Source organism: Canis lupus, chromosome 23, assembly GCF_003254725.2.
Source record: "Canis lupus dingo isolate Sandy chromosome 23, ASM325472v2, whole genome shotgun sequence".
In the NCBI taxonomy this organism is placed as follows: Eukaryota; Metazoa; Chordata; class Mammalia; order Carnivora; family Canidae; genus Canis; species Canis lupus.
The window spans coordinates 45917497-45933232 of record NC_064265.1 but is presented as its reverse complement, the minus strand read 5'-3'; the positions used below and the strand labels follow the sequence as shown (position 1 = coordinate 45933232).

At 41.4% G+C, this 15736-nt stretch overlaps 1 protein-coding gene across 7 annotated transcripts in view; it reads right to left on the bottom strand.

Annotated features, from left to right (window-relative positions):
- Positions 1-15736, bottom strand: part of MED12L (mediator complex subunit 12L) — a 323628-nt gene that overhangs the window by 137768 nt on the left and 170124 nt on the right. The window lies entirely within an intron of this gene.

The following is a 15736-nucleotide window of genomic DNA, read 5'->3' as shown; positions in this document are numbered from 1 at the left end:
TACAGCTACACTACATAAAAAGAAGGAGCAACAGCGTGGCTGGGAAAATAGCCTCAGATAATGTATCTTATCCTTTCTATCCCCTATTTCTCTGCACTGCATCACAGCTCCCAGTCAAAAAATCTCAAAATGATATTACCCGCTTCAATGTGAATGTTTATGCTGTTGACTGCATCAAGCTCCACCTGGGGCTCCTGATCAGCGGGACACCTGTTTCACCGTCTGCCTCTCCCCCTGCTCATGCTTTCTTGCTTCCTCTCTCCCTCAAATAAATAGATTTTTTTAAATATAAAAAATTTAATAAAAAATTTATTGGTAATCTGAAAATGATTTGGAATCTAAAATTTCTTACAGAAACTTTCAGGATCCTCTCAGATAGCAGTAAATAGCTTAGTTATTTTCCCTTTTATGCAGATGAGAAACCTATTCAGAGAATTTTTTTTTAATTTTCTATTTTTCCTACAACTTAAACTGATCTTGTAGGAAATCTGCTAGTGTGTGTATTATTAACTCCATTATATTCATTATACTGTTTATACCATTCTATTCTCATTTCCATATGGTATACCAGTATTTTGCTTCTCAATTAATCAAGGGAAGGGTCACCACAAAAATCCATAAACTTATATTAAATAGCTAAGGCAAAATTGTGTTTGTGCATTTGCGTGCACACACGTGCCAAAGATAACGCGGCCGAAACAGAAACTTGTAACCTCCATGAGGAAATCTGATCTACTAGGAAAAAATAATATTACAGAAAGAAAATAAGAAAACAAAGAGACAATAAGGTTTGGGGATCACTTATATTTTATAAATCCTGGTTTCCTCCCAGACCAAACACCATTAAGACAACAGCTAGCAAATTAATAAATACTTACTAAGGACATATCATGTTAAAAAAAAAAAATTGTGCAACGTGATATTTAAAACAATCCTTCAACTGAAAAGATGCTCAATATTCCTCAACATCAGGGAAATAGAAGTCAAAACTACAATAAGGTATCACCTCATGCCTGTCAGAATGGCTAAATTCAAAAACATAAGGCGAGGATGTGGAGAAAAAGGAACTCTCTTGCACTGTTGGTGGGAATGCAAACTGGTGCTGCTGATGTGGAAAACAATATAAAATTTCCTTAAAAAACTTAAAAATAGAACTACTCTATGATCCAGGAATTACACTACTGAGTATTCACCCAAAAAAATACAAAAGACTAATTCAAAGGGACATATGCACTCCTGTTTATTGAAGCATTATTTAAAATAGCCAAATTATGGGATCAGCCCAAGTGTCCATGGCATAGATGGATAAAGGAGATGTGGTATATATACATGATGGAATATTAATTAGCCATTAAAAATGAAATCTTGCCATTGCAACAACATGCACAGAGCTAGAGAGTATAATGCTAAGTGAAATAGAGAAAGACAAATACCATATGATCTCATTCATATATGGAATTTAAGAAACAAATGAGCAAAGAAAAAAAAGAGAGAGAGAGAGAGAGAGAGTGACAAACCAGAAAACAGATTCTTAACTTTAGAGAACTGAGGGCTATCAGAGAGTAGTTGGCTGGGGGGAATGGAATAGAGGAAATAGGGGATGGAGATTAAGTAGGACACTATATCATGATGAAAAATAAAATATTTCAATATCCCTAAGTAAATTCTTTTTTAAAAAGATTTGAGAGAGAGCATACGCACACAAGTGGTGGAGATTAAGTAGGACACTATATCATGATGAAAAATAAAATATTTCAATATCCCTAAGTAAATTCTTTTTTAAAAAGATTTATTTGAGAGAGAGCATACGCACACAAGTGGTGGAGAGGGAGAAGCAGGCTGCCCATGGAGCAGGGAGCCTGATGTGGGGCTCGATCCCAGGACCCTGGGATCATGACTTGAGCTGAAGGCAGATGCTTAACTGACTGAGCCACCCAGGTGCCCCCCCCCAAGTGAATTCTAAGCTTAAATATTTCTTAGAATCAAACATTTTCTAATTTCAGCATAATACAAACATCTGGTAAATGCAAAATTATTTACCATACCCCCCAGCCCTCTATCACCATCTAGTGGTAAAATTCATGAAACGACTGAAGAAAGTAAGATCTACAGGAAGCTATCTTAACAGTTGTAAAAAGGACATAACTTAAACAGGCTAAAATATACACGGATTTCACAAGGGAAACATTAGAAATACTGATTTATTTTTCTTTCCTAATTTATGTGCAGTAAAATTTTTAATTAATAACAATTTATCTGTAGTTTCTAAAATACAAAAAAATCTTAATTAGAGTTGAAGGGGGAAATAAACAAGTTAGTGTTAAAAATTTTTAATTATTAAGAGACTCAGGGAAGCCTCGGTGGCTTAGTGGTTGAGTGTCTGCCTTTGGCTCAGGACCTGACCCCGGGATCCAGGACCAAGTCCCGCATCGGGCTCCCCACAGGGAGCCTGCTTCTCCCTCTGCCTGTGCCTCTCTGTGTCTCTCATGAATAAATAAATAAATCTTAAAAAAAAAAAAAGAAACTCATGGTATTCAAATGACAACATAAGTTTTGAATGTTAAGTCTCTCTTATAAACTGTGATACGAAATTATCTAAAATGCAAAAATGGTATAATGTAGCTGTCAGAGCACATACTCTTTTCATTTGAATACTCAAGATATGAACATAAATTGCAAATTCCTCGATTTCAAACAGTTTCATAGGCAAACATTCTTAATATAAGTGGCAAATTTCTCTTTGAATAATGCTGGAGAATATCCAGTGGTTGCAGTCTCACCAGTCTCCACAGCATCTCTGAGAAATGAGCCCCATGTCTGATTAAATCAGCCTGACTTACAAGCAAGGGTCCAGAGTAGTCACCAGATTTCCCAAAGCTTCCAATTCTAGATCTTGGTTTAAATGTTATACACAAGACTTTCCAACGACACTCTGTACTTGTTTACCTACACAGATACACAAACAAACACATAGCACGTGTAACTAGAGCTAATAGACTTACAATAACGAATGCGACTCAGCTCCTTAATCTGTGACGGTTTTTCAAAATCACATTCTGTGCTTAAAATGGTTACTATTAGTCTACAGAAAAATTTTATTTATATATATATATATATATACTTTATACATATATATAATACAAAATATATCTTCAATAAAATTGAAAGCACCTATCAACTACCAATAATAAATATCTCTATGTGTTTTTCAAAGGGCCTATACCATATCATATGTGTCCTTAAATTTTTAGATGTTGCTTTATGCGGCCAGAGAAATATCGCCATTAAAGCAAGAGAAGAATAAATAAATAAAAGGAAATGTGTATCAGACTGAACATTTACACTATATAAATTTGAAATATCTGGGTAGCCCAGGTGGCTCAGCGGTTTAGAGCTACCTTCAGCCTGGGGCGTGATCCTGGAGACCCAGGATCAAGTCCCACGTCGGGCTCCCTGCATGGAGCCTGCTTCTCCCTCTGCCTGTGTCTCTGCCTCTCTCTCCATCTCTCATAAATAAATAATAGATAGATAGATAGATAGATAGATAGATAGATAGATAGATAGATTTGAAATATCTAGATCCAAGCTTCTAAATTTTATCAAACCCAAAGCACTCTTTTTGTGAATGATTCCATATATTTTTAGTACATGAATATAGAAGCCATAGATGATATGATGATATGATCTGTCTACACATACAATTGCAAACACACACACACACACACACACACACACACACACACACCACTTTGCATAGTAGTGTGGGACCATAAAAATAACTGTGCAAAACTGAAACTGCAATTTCATCAACAGAAAAAATGTTTTACAATCTTTTAAAAAAATGTGTCAAAACATTAAAAATGTTCTTATTGTTGGTCATAAAAATAGGGGAATAATAATATTAGATTTAAAACATTGCAAATATTAAAAATTTTTGCAAAAAAATTAAAATTGCAAACAATTACAATTTAAAATTAAAATTGCAAAAAAATTGCAAAAATTAAAATGTCTTATTTCCTTGTGGGGGACAAAAGAAACCACTAAAAGAGTAGTGCTTGCCTCCTTAGTATATAATTTACAACGTAGAGTAAGCATTTTTTTTCTATGCCTTGTAGAACTGTCACCTTCCTGTTAATAGCTTCCAACATTTTATTCTTTGAGCTTTTAAAATTATGAATTATAGGTATTCCTACTTTCTGAAAGTTCCCATTACAGCACTGTTATGAAGTACCATTAGTACCTATTCTTGCTTACCAAGGGAAATCCAAAGAGGATTTCCACTTTTACGAATAAAAGGTGAAAGGCAGAAAGAGCAGTCAGCATTCATTTTGCATCAAACTGTTACAGAGACAGCAAGTCATGAGCAGTGAGCAGGGTCCTACCAAGCTCCTTCCCCCAGGAACTACACCCAGCATCTCAGTAGCAAGGCATGGAGATTCTGAACCATATCAGTGAGCATCTGTGCTTTATCTCAATTGATTTTTGTGCATCCCTTAGCAAGATGTGTCCTGAAGTTTAAGTCTCAAGAGACATTATTTTTTTAGTCCGTTAATGTTATTCCCACATAAATTAATGGTAACTGCTTCTTCGCTTTATATCACTTCGACTTCTGAAAGGAACGCTCTGACTTTCGGATAGCTTGGAAGAGTCATTATTTTGGAGTTAGTTCCTTTCTGTGAAGTTTCTTGCCAGCATCACTTACTCTGGGACATCGCATCCTTTCCATCACAATCACTTTTCCACTGATGTCAGTAAGATCACCTGCACTAAGTTCCTCTGGCTGCATGCGAGAGGCTCAAAATTCCCAGTCAGCTATTTCTTCTCAAACTCTCTTTACACACGGTTTGAATTTCACTGTCTGCATTATCACTTTTCATTTCTTTGCCACTCCTTCATCTGTGCTAGTTAACTCTCGCTTCTGATCATCCAGTTTTGTAGAATGTCAAGAGGGTTATCTCTAGCACACAAGGAGGCTGCACAACAACACGCTTTGCTGCCTATGCGTGACCTGAATAAGAGATGTGCAGATACCAATCACGGACAAACACTGAAAGCAGTGACGTGATTGGCTCCTGACTCTGATACGTGTATACTATTTATATGAGCAACTGTGGATTACAGAGCTAGTAGCCAAGTTTGTACTTTCCGTAGGTACTCAGAGTTCATACATTATTGTAACTGAAATTTGGACAGTTGCTGGGAAACTGGCATTACTTAACTAAATTATGATAATTCAAATAAGTGTATGTCAGAAATGTAAAACCAAGGACTGTCTGTCAATGTGTATATACGTATGTGTGACCATAAACATAACCCTAAAGAAAAATAGAAAAGGAAGAATTCATAAAATGATATAGAACTTAATATCAAATATCATTAATTCATTCAATAAAGTGATTAGATGCTTGCATCTGTATATTCAATTATGTGAATTCAACAGTTGTAAATGTTACTTGTGACCCAAATGCCATCAACATTACCACTGTGGGTGATGTGACATTCTAAAATGATGCATAATTCTGGAGATTACCAAAAAAAAAGAATATAAATATTCTAGACAGTATTTATATTCCTGGATACGTGAGCTGTATATTAAAGCAGACAAAGATGCTTTATATGTAAAACAGACTTAAATTCTGGGCTCAGATTTTTATAAACAGTTTTTTCACTGATGGGAAAGTTTAATGGGCTATTCCCACAAGAAGCATGGAGCAATTCTTCATGGTTCAAAGACTGACTGCCTCAGGCTTTGTAAGATATTAAGCATCCACAGCCCTTCCACCAAATACTAGGACAAAAACAACTGCATGTTTGACAAAGTGGCCCCCTGTGTAGTACTCCCTCACTGAGAACCCGGATCCAGGTTCCTGAAACATCAGTGGACAGAGAGAAGAATATATCTAAGGTTTCAGTCAATATAAAACCCCAGGCCTTTAGATACCAATAAGGCCTAAATAAATTTAGAAGAGATAGCATGATAGTCATAAATTAACAAGTAATAAGGCAATCTTTTTTACTCCCATTTCTTCATAATCACAAAAACAGTAAAAAGAGTGATTCCTATGAAGTCTGCATGCAAGCTTCATTAGAGAGAGGCCTGCTTAAAGTCAAATGTGTTCTCTGCCAATACTACCTGAAAGACACCTATATTAACTGTAAATGGCCCTAAAATAACAGGTTAAAAATAGATCAAAATGGGGCGCCTGGGTGGCTCTGTCAGTTAAGCATCTGACTCTTGATTTCAGCTCAAGTCATGATCTCAGAGTTGTGAGATCGAGCCCCATGTCGGGCTCTGTGCTGGACATAGAGTCTGCTTGTAAGATTCTCTCTTTCTCCCTCCCCTTCTGCCTCTCCCTCTCTTCCTTCCTCTTTAAAAATAAATTGACAAAGATCGTAATAATGATGATCAAATCTTATAGAATGCTTACCCAGTCACTGCCCCAAGCACTCTACATAAAAATGTTTAGTCCCCACAACAAGAAGTAGATATCTCCATTTTACAGATGAGGAAACTGAAAGGCACACCAGCTAAAGGAGAACGGCTGGGAAATGAAGGGTTGGCAGCAGGTCAGGAAGCCAAGAAGTCCATGCTGCTACCTAGACTGCATCACTTTCTCTCCCCACCTCAGGAAGGCTCCTTACCCCTTAAACTCGGTTAACAGCACCACTATCTACCCAAGCACCTGAATTCTAAATTTGAGTACCCCACCTTCCCTCACTCCCGGTAACACCCTCTGATATGGACAGTCCGGGCCTCTGGCCCACCAGGCCCTGCACTCAGCTTAGCCCAGACCTAGAGGGAGGCTATGTGGTCTCCGAGACAAGCAAGGACTTGGGAGTGGGGCAGACCTAGATCCCAACTGTGTGCCACGCTGAGGGAAGAAAACAAACAACTGTCAGACTTTAAACTAATGGCACTACTGCTTGGGGCCTTGCATTTTCTGCTCCTTCCCCACCTCTGGCATACTATTTTCTAGTACTTGTACACTGGTTGTTTTCTGATGAAATAAAAATAGCAAACATTTATCGGGCACTCCCCCTGAGCTGAATCCATCTGAATCCATCCATTCCGCCTGCTAGACAAACGCCTGAGAAAGCACTAGCATTACCTCCATGTGAGAAATGAAGAGGTTTAGTAATGTTCCCAAGGTCGAAGAGCTCACAAAGGCTGTTTCTGAGGTCTGGACTCTGCCAGTGGGACTCTAGAAGCTCAGGTTTTAACCATGGATTGATACTGAAATGAAATACCTCAAACTAGTACTAATACCACTGAAAGCCTTGTTAATTATTTATGCTACCAAATGCAATTAACAGAAAGAAATTACATCAACACTGCAACTAAGGCGGGGCTTTAAGTTGAGAAGTTCTCAGCTAAAGCCTCAATAATTTCGCTAATAAACATGAAAGATAATACTCACTGCTAAGAGAAAGTTAGGGGAAGCCAATCAATCATGCATATTTGATCATTCCATTTTCTTATAATTAAGATGAGCATATAACTCGCTGTCGAAACCTGGATACTTTTGAGAGTGAAAGAGTCACTTACTGATGCACAACAGGTGTAACCAGGGCAAATCAGGATATAGGACCTATGGCCTCCACCCTTATGACACAGGAAAACTCATGTCTGTATGAGGAAATACCTAACAAGGAAAAAAAAAAAAAATCAAGGAATCCAGCCATCTCCTCAACCAGAAGCCCCACTGTGAACCTTCTTCCATCCAGTTGCTAAAAAGAAACCCTGGATGCTGAGTTAGCAACTATTCAACACGAAGTCTCTAATGGATGCTTCCTGGGACTGCGGGTGGGGGTTTCTAGGTTCGTATTTGTTGCCAGCAGTTCTGTGTAATGCCACAAGAAAGAATCTAGCCCATTTTGCTTCCTGAAGGAACACATTCTCGAATATAAATCCTTTCCATCCTCCGCAGCAAAACCGTCACGAAGCTTTCCTAGCAGGATCAACGACTTAGAACAAGATCCATGATTGTAGGAGTTCAACAGATTTGAGAGATGGAAGTTGCATTCAGGCTTCTCAGGCAGAGGCCTCCATGGAGACAGTAAACAAACAGGCTGGGCAGGAGGCCCAGATGTCCCTCACTTCCACAACAGGACTAGATAGACACCACCTGCAGGAAGTCTGTGATGCTCCCGCAGAAACGCTAAAACCCCAGGCTACGAAAGCAAAAAAAAAAAAAAAAAAAAAAGGGGGGGGGGGGATCTGAGTTGCCCTCCAGTCATGATTAAGTTCCACCAGCCGAACCACATGTCTTCATTCAACCGATGCCCTGATCCTTGAGGATGATAGGGCAGCAGGAAGGATGAAACATGGAAATTTGACTTCACTGATTCTTTGTTCCGATTATGCTAACGGGTCCATACAAAACAGCCTAAGAGTCACTGCTGTGTTTAAATTATGAACAGCTCTCTACAGCATTAATTGCTTAAAACCACAAAGAATTTCTCAGCCCAGCTGTCAAGGAAATCAGATTGCCAGAGATAACCACACAAACCCTCACAACCTCCCGAAGTACAAACAAGGATGCCTAGCTAACTTCAGCATGCTGGACACAGAAGACTGATGCCACATAATTTGGGGTGTGGCCTACTCTTTGGGTGAAAAATAGAAAAAGGAAACTGCATATGATCACCCACAACACTTCCTCTGACTGCAGTTAACCTCAGTCAAATTCTCTGAAGACAGGCCACAAAACCTTCCCCTAAACTGGCGAGGACAAACGCCTCCCACAACACCCACGACAGCATGAACTAGTAGCATCTGTTTATCAGAACTCTGGGAAAGTTTACCTTAATAGAAATGAAGTCATTCTCTACATTCTTAAGACTCATTCCTGCTCAATGATTCCTCTCCCAGTGATTTCTCAAGGCTCATTTTCCTAACTTGTTCGAACAATTTACTAAGGAGTTGAGCAGTTAGAGCACTAAATAAAATACAGGGTCTTTTAAATCCTCTCCGTTGCCTGACCTAGGATGCATCCATATACAGATCGGGGGTTCAGAAACCTACAAAGAAGGGGCTCAAAAACGTGCAGATACAAGTGATTACACAATGCCCCCGAGATAATACTATTTAAGAATATTCACAGTCCTTGTTTATAGATTAATTATATCATCTCACTTCTTTTTACCCACAAGATCAGAGCTTCCCATCGGGGATCTCCTCTGCCTCTCCATATTTTAAAAACATAAATTCCCTCAACACTTCTGATTGCCTACTATGGTAGTGGGCACTGGGGGATACCAACACAAACCAACAAGGACAGCCACTCCCCATTCTAGTCTGACGGTTTATAAAAACACAGACTAACACACCCAAGGTATCAGGGACACTTTCGGGGACAGTGACAGTGGAGGCAAGTCGTGAGAGGCAATGGGAACACTATGATGATTATGAGAAATGGGTGCATTGCAGAGACCTGGAGATCTAAAAGAAAATGCCCTCTTCTACTTCCTCATTATCTTTCCAAGAAACTATACAGAGAAGAGGAAATACATATGCACTAAACTTTTTGTTTTTGTAACAGTTAACACTCCCAATTTTAATTCTTTGCTAATAACATCAACTGAACTTCATGCCTTTTGATTCCTAAGGTTAAATGCAATCTAATACTAACCACACAGAAGATCTGTTTGAGCACTTCAACTAATTGGGACAAGTTATTCAATGCATGACTGAACATGAGTGCCCACCCCAAAGTGAGGTAATGTACAGTGTCCACAAAGTATATAAATATTGTGTAAATCAACGCACATTATAAAGTGTAACTACTGTTGTCCTACCAGAAGGTGGACGTACCATACCAAAAATCTGCTCCTCCATCATAATTCTCAGATAATACACAACTGCCAACGAATGTCTGTGCCTGTCACTCCAAGTTAAAAATAAATAAATGAACAAAAAGCATAGTTTTGAAATAAAGCTAAGTATGTTTTAATGACATAATTGCTACCACTCCACTATTCTCAACGCATTGACCTTGGCAGGATTTAATATTTCACATAGAGAAACACAGAAACGCATGTATATACTCAGTTTTCCTGCCAGATTATACATTTTAAAGCACAACATCAATTACGTTACTACAAAGTACAAAAAAATTCATGTCATCCTCTATTATGAACTCCTTGGCACGACAAGATCCACCACATTATGCGCCACCCCACGCTGGCTGACTTTCCATCCATGGTACCCTCACTGGTTTTTTTTTTTTTTTTTAAATCCCAGATTGAACTTCACCCCATTCTATAAATAAAAGAACCATTTAATAAGAACCAAAAAGACCACCTCCTTCACAGATTCTTATAGAGAGCCACTTACAAACTCACTTCTTTTAATTATCTCTGTGAATTCATATAATGCTCCTATTGGGCCTTATACTAAAATCCTCTGTAATTCTTATCTCAATATATTCCTCAATGTCCAACAGAATCCTGCATGGAGTCACGCACCTCCAACATGCACACACAATCATAAATCACTTGTCAGCAAAAACATTTAACTTCTTTTAAAATGATGTAATCCAGTAAATAGCTGCTACGGTTAAAATAAATTCATTGAAAATGTTCATACCCATCTAAGGGCCCATCAATAGGGACTGATTAAATAAACTATAGAATAATACTACAGGACTATGAATAAAGAAAAGGGAATTTCTAGATCAGGTTAACAGGAGTAGATCCCCAAGACAGCAAGTCAAGAAAAAGCAAAGTACACTAGTGTGTCTTACCATCCAATGAAACAAATGAGGAAAATCTGGGATAAAGCAATAGCAAAGCTTTTGAAGCAGGTTTTGTACCTTACTGAATAGATTTTTGGGGTAAAGAACAAAATAGGACATTTATAGAACCAAGAAGTAAAAGTCAGCTTTTAAGGGCAGTTGACACCAGGCTGGATGGAAACTGAATGGAAACAATAACAGAGATTTTTGGGGATTACGTGTGTTAAACCCACTCTATTTGTAGTACAAATACACAAGGGATGTTTATATATAACCACTGACAAAGCAGAGTACAGCCTGAGACAGTGTTGGAGAAAGGAAGTGTATGTGTGCCTGTGAGCATGGGGGGCTGAGCGGTGGGGGGTGGCCATCATCTCGGGGGTAGGTGGAAGCTCCTGAGAAAAACATTAATCATGATGAAGTCCTACAGTACTTTATTCTTAGGGTTCCACAAAAAGAAATAGAAAGGGGTTGCAGAACATAGAATTACGTAGCATAAATCAAATTGGCATAGAAGAAAACACTGATTATCTTTCGGGTTTTCTAAGAATTTATTTGAGAGAGTGAGTAAATGAGACAGAGACCATGTGTGTGCACATGGACAGGAGTTGGGGGTGGGGGTATGGAGCAGAGGGAGACAGAGAGAACCTCAAGTCTACTTCATGCTGAGCCCAGAACCGGACATGGGCCTTCATCCCACGACCATGAGATCATGACCTGAGCCAAAACTAAGATTCGGAAGCTCAACTAACTGAGCCACAGAGGAGCTCCTCATTTCTTTTTTTTGATAGTGAGAATACTTAAAGCAGGGAACATGTTCTCTCCCTATCTATTATTTATTATTATTAATATGATCGTTATTTTACTATTAATTTTTGTATTGAGTTAGGTATCTAGCGTTGAGTAAAGCTTATTATGTGTGTTACTCAACACAACAAAATAATTTTTAAAATACATGAAGGTATCATCGATAGTTTATCAAGATAAAATATTTTGGCCGACACTAATAAGACATTTATTTCCAATTGCAAGAGAGAAAAATGTGTACAAGATAATCTTCACCTTGGGAGGGGAAAAAAAAGATAATCTTCACATTTAAGCATATCCAAAAAAGGTCCAGCATATTCCTCAAAGAAATACAAAATGGTGGCAGGCCCAATTATCAATCCTGCAAAGAATATATTTCGGAGTCATCCACAAACATGCCCGTGTTTCCCATAAGCTCCACACTCTGGGACAGCTGGTGCCAGTTTTCAAAACATGAGTGACACAGTGAGGTACGCAAAAAAAAGACTCCACTCCTAAGACTTTCCTAAAAAGAAAGAGTAACGGTAGACGGTATGAGAACAGATTTACATCATGCATTTGCATCCAGTGGAGGAAAAAACTGATGAAGAGAATTGATCTAAATATAAAGCTAAGACTCAGGAGAAGCCAAACATCATTGCTTTTGTTGCATGAGCCCCTTTCCACATTCTTCCTTCCTCCTTGGGTTTCACCTAATCTTTGGCTGCTCTAGTCCTATTCTCTCACCAGGTGTACGAATTCTCCATCATCACCACCATCCTACTGGGACTCTGACCATTAAATTTCTGCTCTCACGGCACACGTCTGCATGGCTGTCCAAAGCTAGAGCTGCAGCTGATCACGCATCCCAGCAGCTGGAGTGAGCTGAACAGACAGGACCGACTGAGAGGGAGGGCATCTGCCCAGAAGATGAAGGTTCCTCCAAATGTTATAAAATCAGAAGCTCCAAAACAGGAAGGTAGGGATGCTCACACTTGGCCACATTTCAGAACTACCTGAACACATCTGGAAAACACAGATTCCTGGGGTGCCCCGGGGCTCAGTCGGGTTCAGCTCAGGGCATGATCTCGGGGTCACTGGATTAAGCCCTGAATCATGTTGGGCTCCTTGTTCAGTGGGGAATCTGCCTGAGATTCTCCCTCCCACTATGCATGAGGTCAAAAGGATTTCTGAGCCAAAAACACTAGGATTTTGATTTGGTTCCTATGAAGCAGGGTCTTGGAATTTGCATTTTTAAAGGTCCTCAGGTGCTGTTGATGGCCAGTCAGATATAGACATAATGACTTCAAAAGGTCAGAACCACTCAGGGTCCCTAGGTGAGTATCCAGAGGCCTAGGAGGGGGGAAGAGGTGTGTCCTTTAAAAGTCTTCCAGGCACAGAAAGATGGGAATCCCAAGACCTGTCCTAGCTGCCCTGTTGGTAAGGTCCTTTGGCTAAAAGCTCTACTAAGGCCGATAATCTTGAGACATGTGGTCTTCAGATCACAAGATGAACAGATAAATTGCCAAGTTCTTAGAGACTTACATGTTCATCTTGCCCCAATTCCAAGGCAAGTCCAGACTTAACTTCTTCCTCTACCACCTGCCCTGGCCTCTGCAGTCCTGAGCACCTGCACCACTTCATCTGTCTGCCTTCACCCTCCTGACATTCCTCACCTCACGCTAAAATTCTCTATGTGCATACATTCAGCAGTTTTTGATGAGAAAATCTCTTTCCTGTGTTACCAACACATAATGTCGCAGTGAGCCCGATTCAGATGCTTCATGGATTCACGCCTCTGTGCTGAGTGTTCATCTGCTTGAGGAAACACCCACTGGGAAGGACATGGGGAAGGAAGCCTAACGCTGGCTCTCAAGACTGGCTCCAAAGTCCAGTCCTGCCACCTCCTAGATTGAACAACTGAAGTTTCCCGAGGCTCTATTTTCTCATCTTTAAAAAGGCACAGTCACCCCTTAAATGGTTCCTTTGTGAATTGGCTGTAAAAGGATCTAATACAAAGAAGGTGCTCTTCAGTTGAGTGTATTTGTGTTTTGATCCAATCCTGGGCGATGAGTAATTCCTCGGGTCCCCCCAGCTCTCCCCTCTTTGCCCTGCCACCTGCCAATACAATAATGGGACAGATGCCACAAAATGCCTCCCCGCAAGCCAAATACAGCGCACGGTCAGGTTTTGTTGGGCCCACCAGACATTATTAGGCTTACATTAATCTGAAAAGTTTTTGATTTAGGTAACAGCATGCAAAATCAGGAGAGACCTAAAACTGTAGTCAAGACCATAGGTTCCAAGAGCTGCTCTGCCAGGTCCAACTCCCAGCTCTAAGAACTCTGGACCTAACAGCCCTGTGCCTCAGTTTCCTCATCTCTTAAGAAAAACGATGGGGCATAACTAGCTCATGCGAGTTATGAGAACTCAGTGACTTTAAGTACATAAGGTGTTCAAAACAATGCACACGATCAGCATATAAGTTTCTGATTATAGTGGCTCATCCAATGGACCCTGACAAGCTCTGGCCACATGGCAGCTGACCCCCTGCAGGGGGGCCAGGAGCTCTTTACCTCACAATTCCCTAATCCCTGAGGATCTTAAATAGGATCTACCTCGCTGATCTAGACTACTAGCCATCACGTGACCACCCAGATGGGGCTCTTTGGCATTGGACTTAGCAAGACCTACTACCAGAAGGAGCAGCTCCAGGGAATTTAACTTCACTTCCTCCCAGGCACATTCAGTAACGGGTTTGTAGAGCACTCCATGGTGAATGCAAGAAGCATAGGAGAGCATGGGGGCAGTTAATGGGTGCTTCTGAGACCAGGAGAATAAATTGTGCCTCCAGCTGTAAATCAGGGAAGCCTGGAGAGCTGCAGCTATGCAACTGCCCATGCCCAATCATCCATTGAATCAGCATGTCGAGGACTGTGCAGTGTGCCTGGGAATAAGCAGGCTCTGGAGGCTAGTCCTTACCTGTGTGTGTTTACCTACTGCATCTCACTGCAGCCCAAGCCAACGAGCCTCAAGACTGCATGCGCACAGGTGCTCTCGGCCTCATCAGCAAGGACTGCGTGGGGCCCTGAGGAACAAGCAGAGAAGACTGGATCCCTCACCTAGACCAAAGCCAGAAGTGTCCCTAAACCATCTGGGGGTCCCCTGGGGCCTCTGCGTGGAGTATTAAGGATTAAGAGCGACTATTAAGTTTATGAATGAGGCCCAAAATAAGAAAAGGGAACGACTCGGGTCTGACGGGGTCACAGCTCCATCTGCGGGGTCTGGAACACTACCGACCACGTGGTGGGTCCGCACAAAGTATCTAGAGCAGCACCTGGTTGGTCACAAGCACATGAGTAAGTACGAATCACTGCTGGCACCGCGCGTGGATGTTTTTAAATCAAACCAGACTCGGCGAGTGACACCGGGAGCCCGGCCCCTGGCAGCGGGGCAGTGAGTGAGCACACCTGCGTCGCAGGAGGAGCCTTCCAGAGCGGCAGAGGACGCAGCTTCCGGGTCACACAGGTGACAGGCCCTTGGGGCCCCGGTCAGCCGGGATCCTGGAGCACAGGCTTCGGGACACGCCAAACTGCGCGGCGCCACCTCGACTCCAACTGGGAAGCGGCTCCTGCCTCTTGCTTTCAGAACAGCAACGTTCGCGGCACAAGCTAAGCGGAAGGCGGAGAGACGGGGAGCTGCTCAGAAGCGCCGCTCTCAACCTGTCACTAAAGCTCCAGCGTGGAAAGTTTAATGCGCGGAAAAAAGCGACAGAAGCAGCACGTCTCACCTCACAGCTGTGGCCGCTGGTGTCAAGCTGCTGATTTTCTCAAGTGCTACCTCTGCTCTTCCAGGGAGCCCCAGCTCCTGCCGGGGAGGCGGGGAGGCTCCAGGCAGAGCCCCGTCTCCCCGCCTGCACCGGGGCAAGTGGATGGGGAGCTTACACGTTCACACGGGAGCCCCACTTAGAGGTCACCTGGCCGATCATTTGCCAAATGACGTGGGGATGTTGAAAAAAGTAGTAAAAACTTTCATGAAGATGGGGGGGTGCAGGGGGAGGGAGGGAGCCAAGCTTTTTTTTTTTTTGGATCATTGAAGGCAAAGAAGTAGCACAGAGGCCAACTGACACCCCCCCCCCCAGAGATCCAACCCCCCCTCCAGATCCAAACCCCTCTCTCTCTCTCTCTCTCTCTCTCTCTCTCGTTTCCATTTCC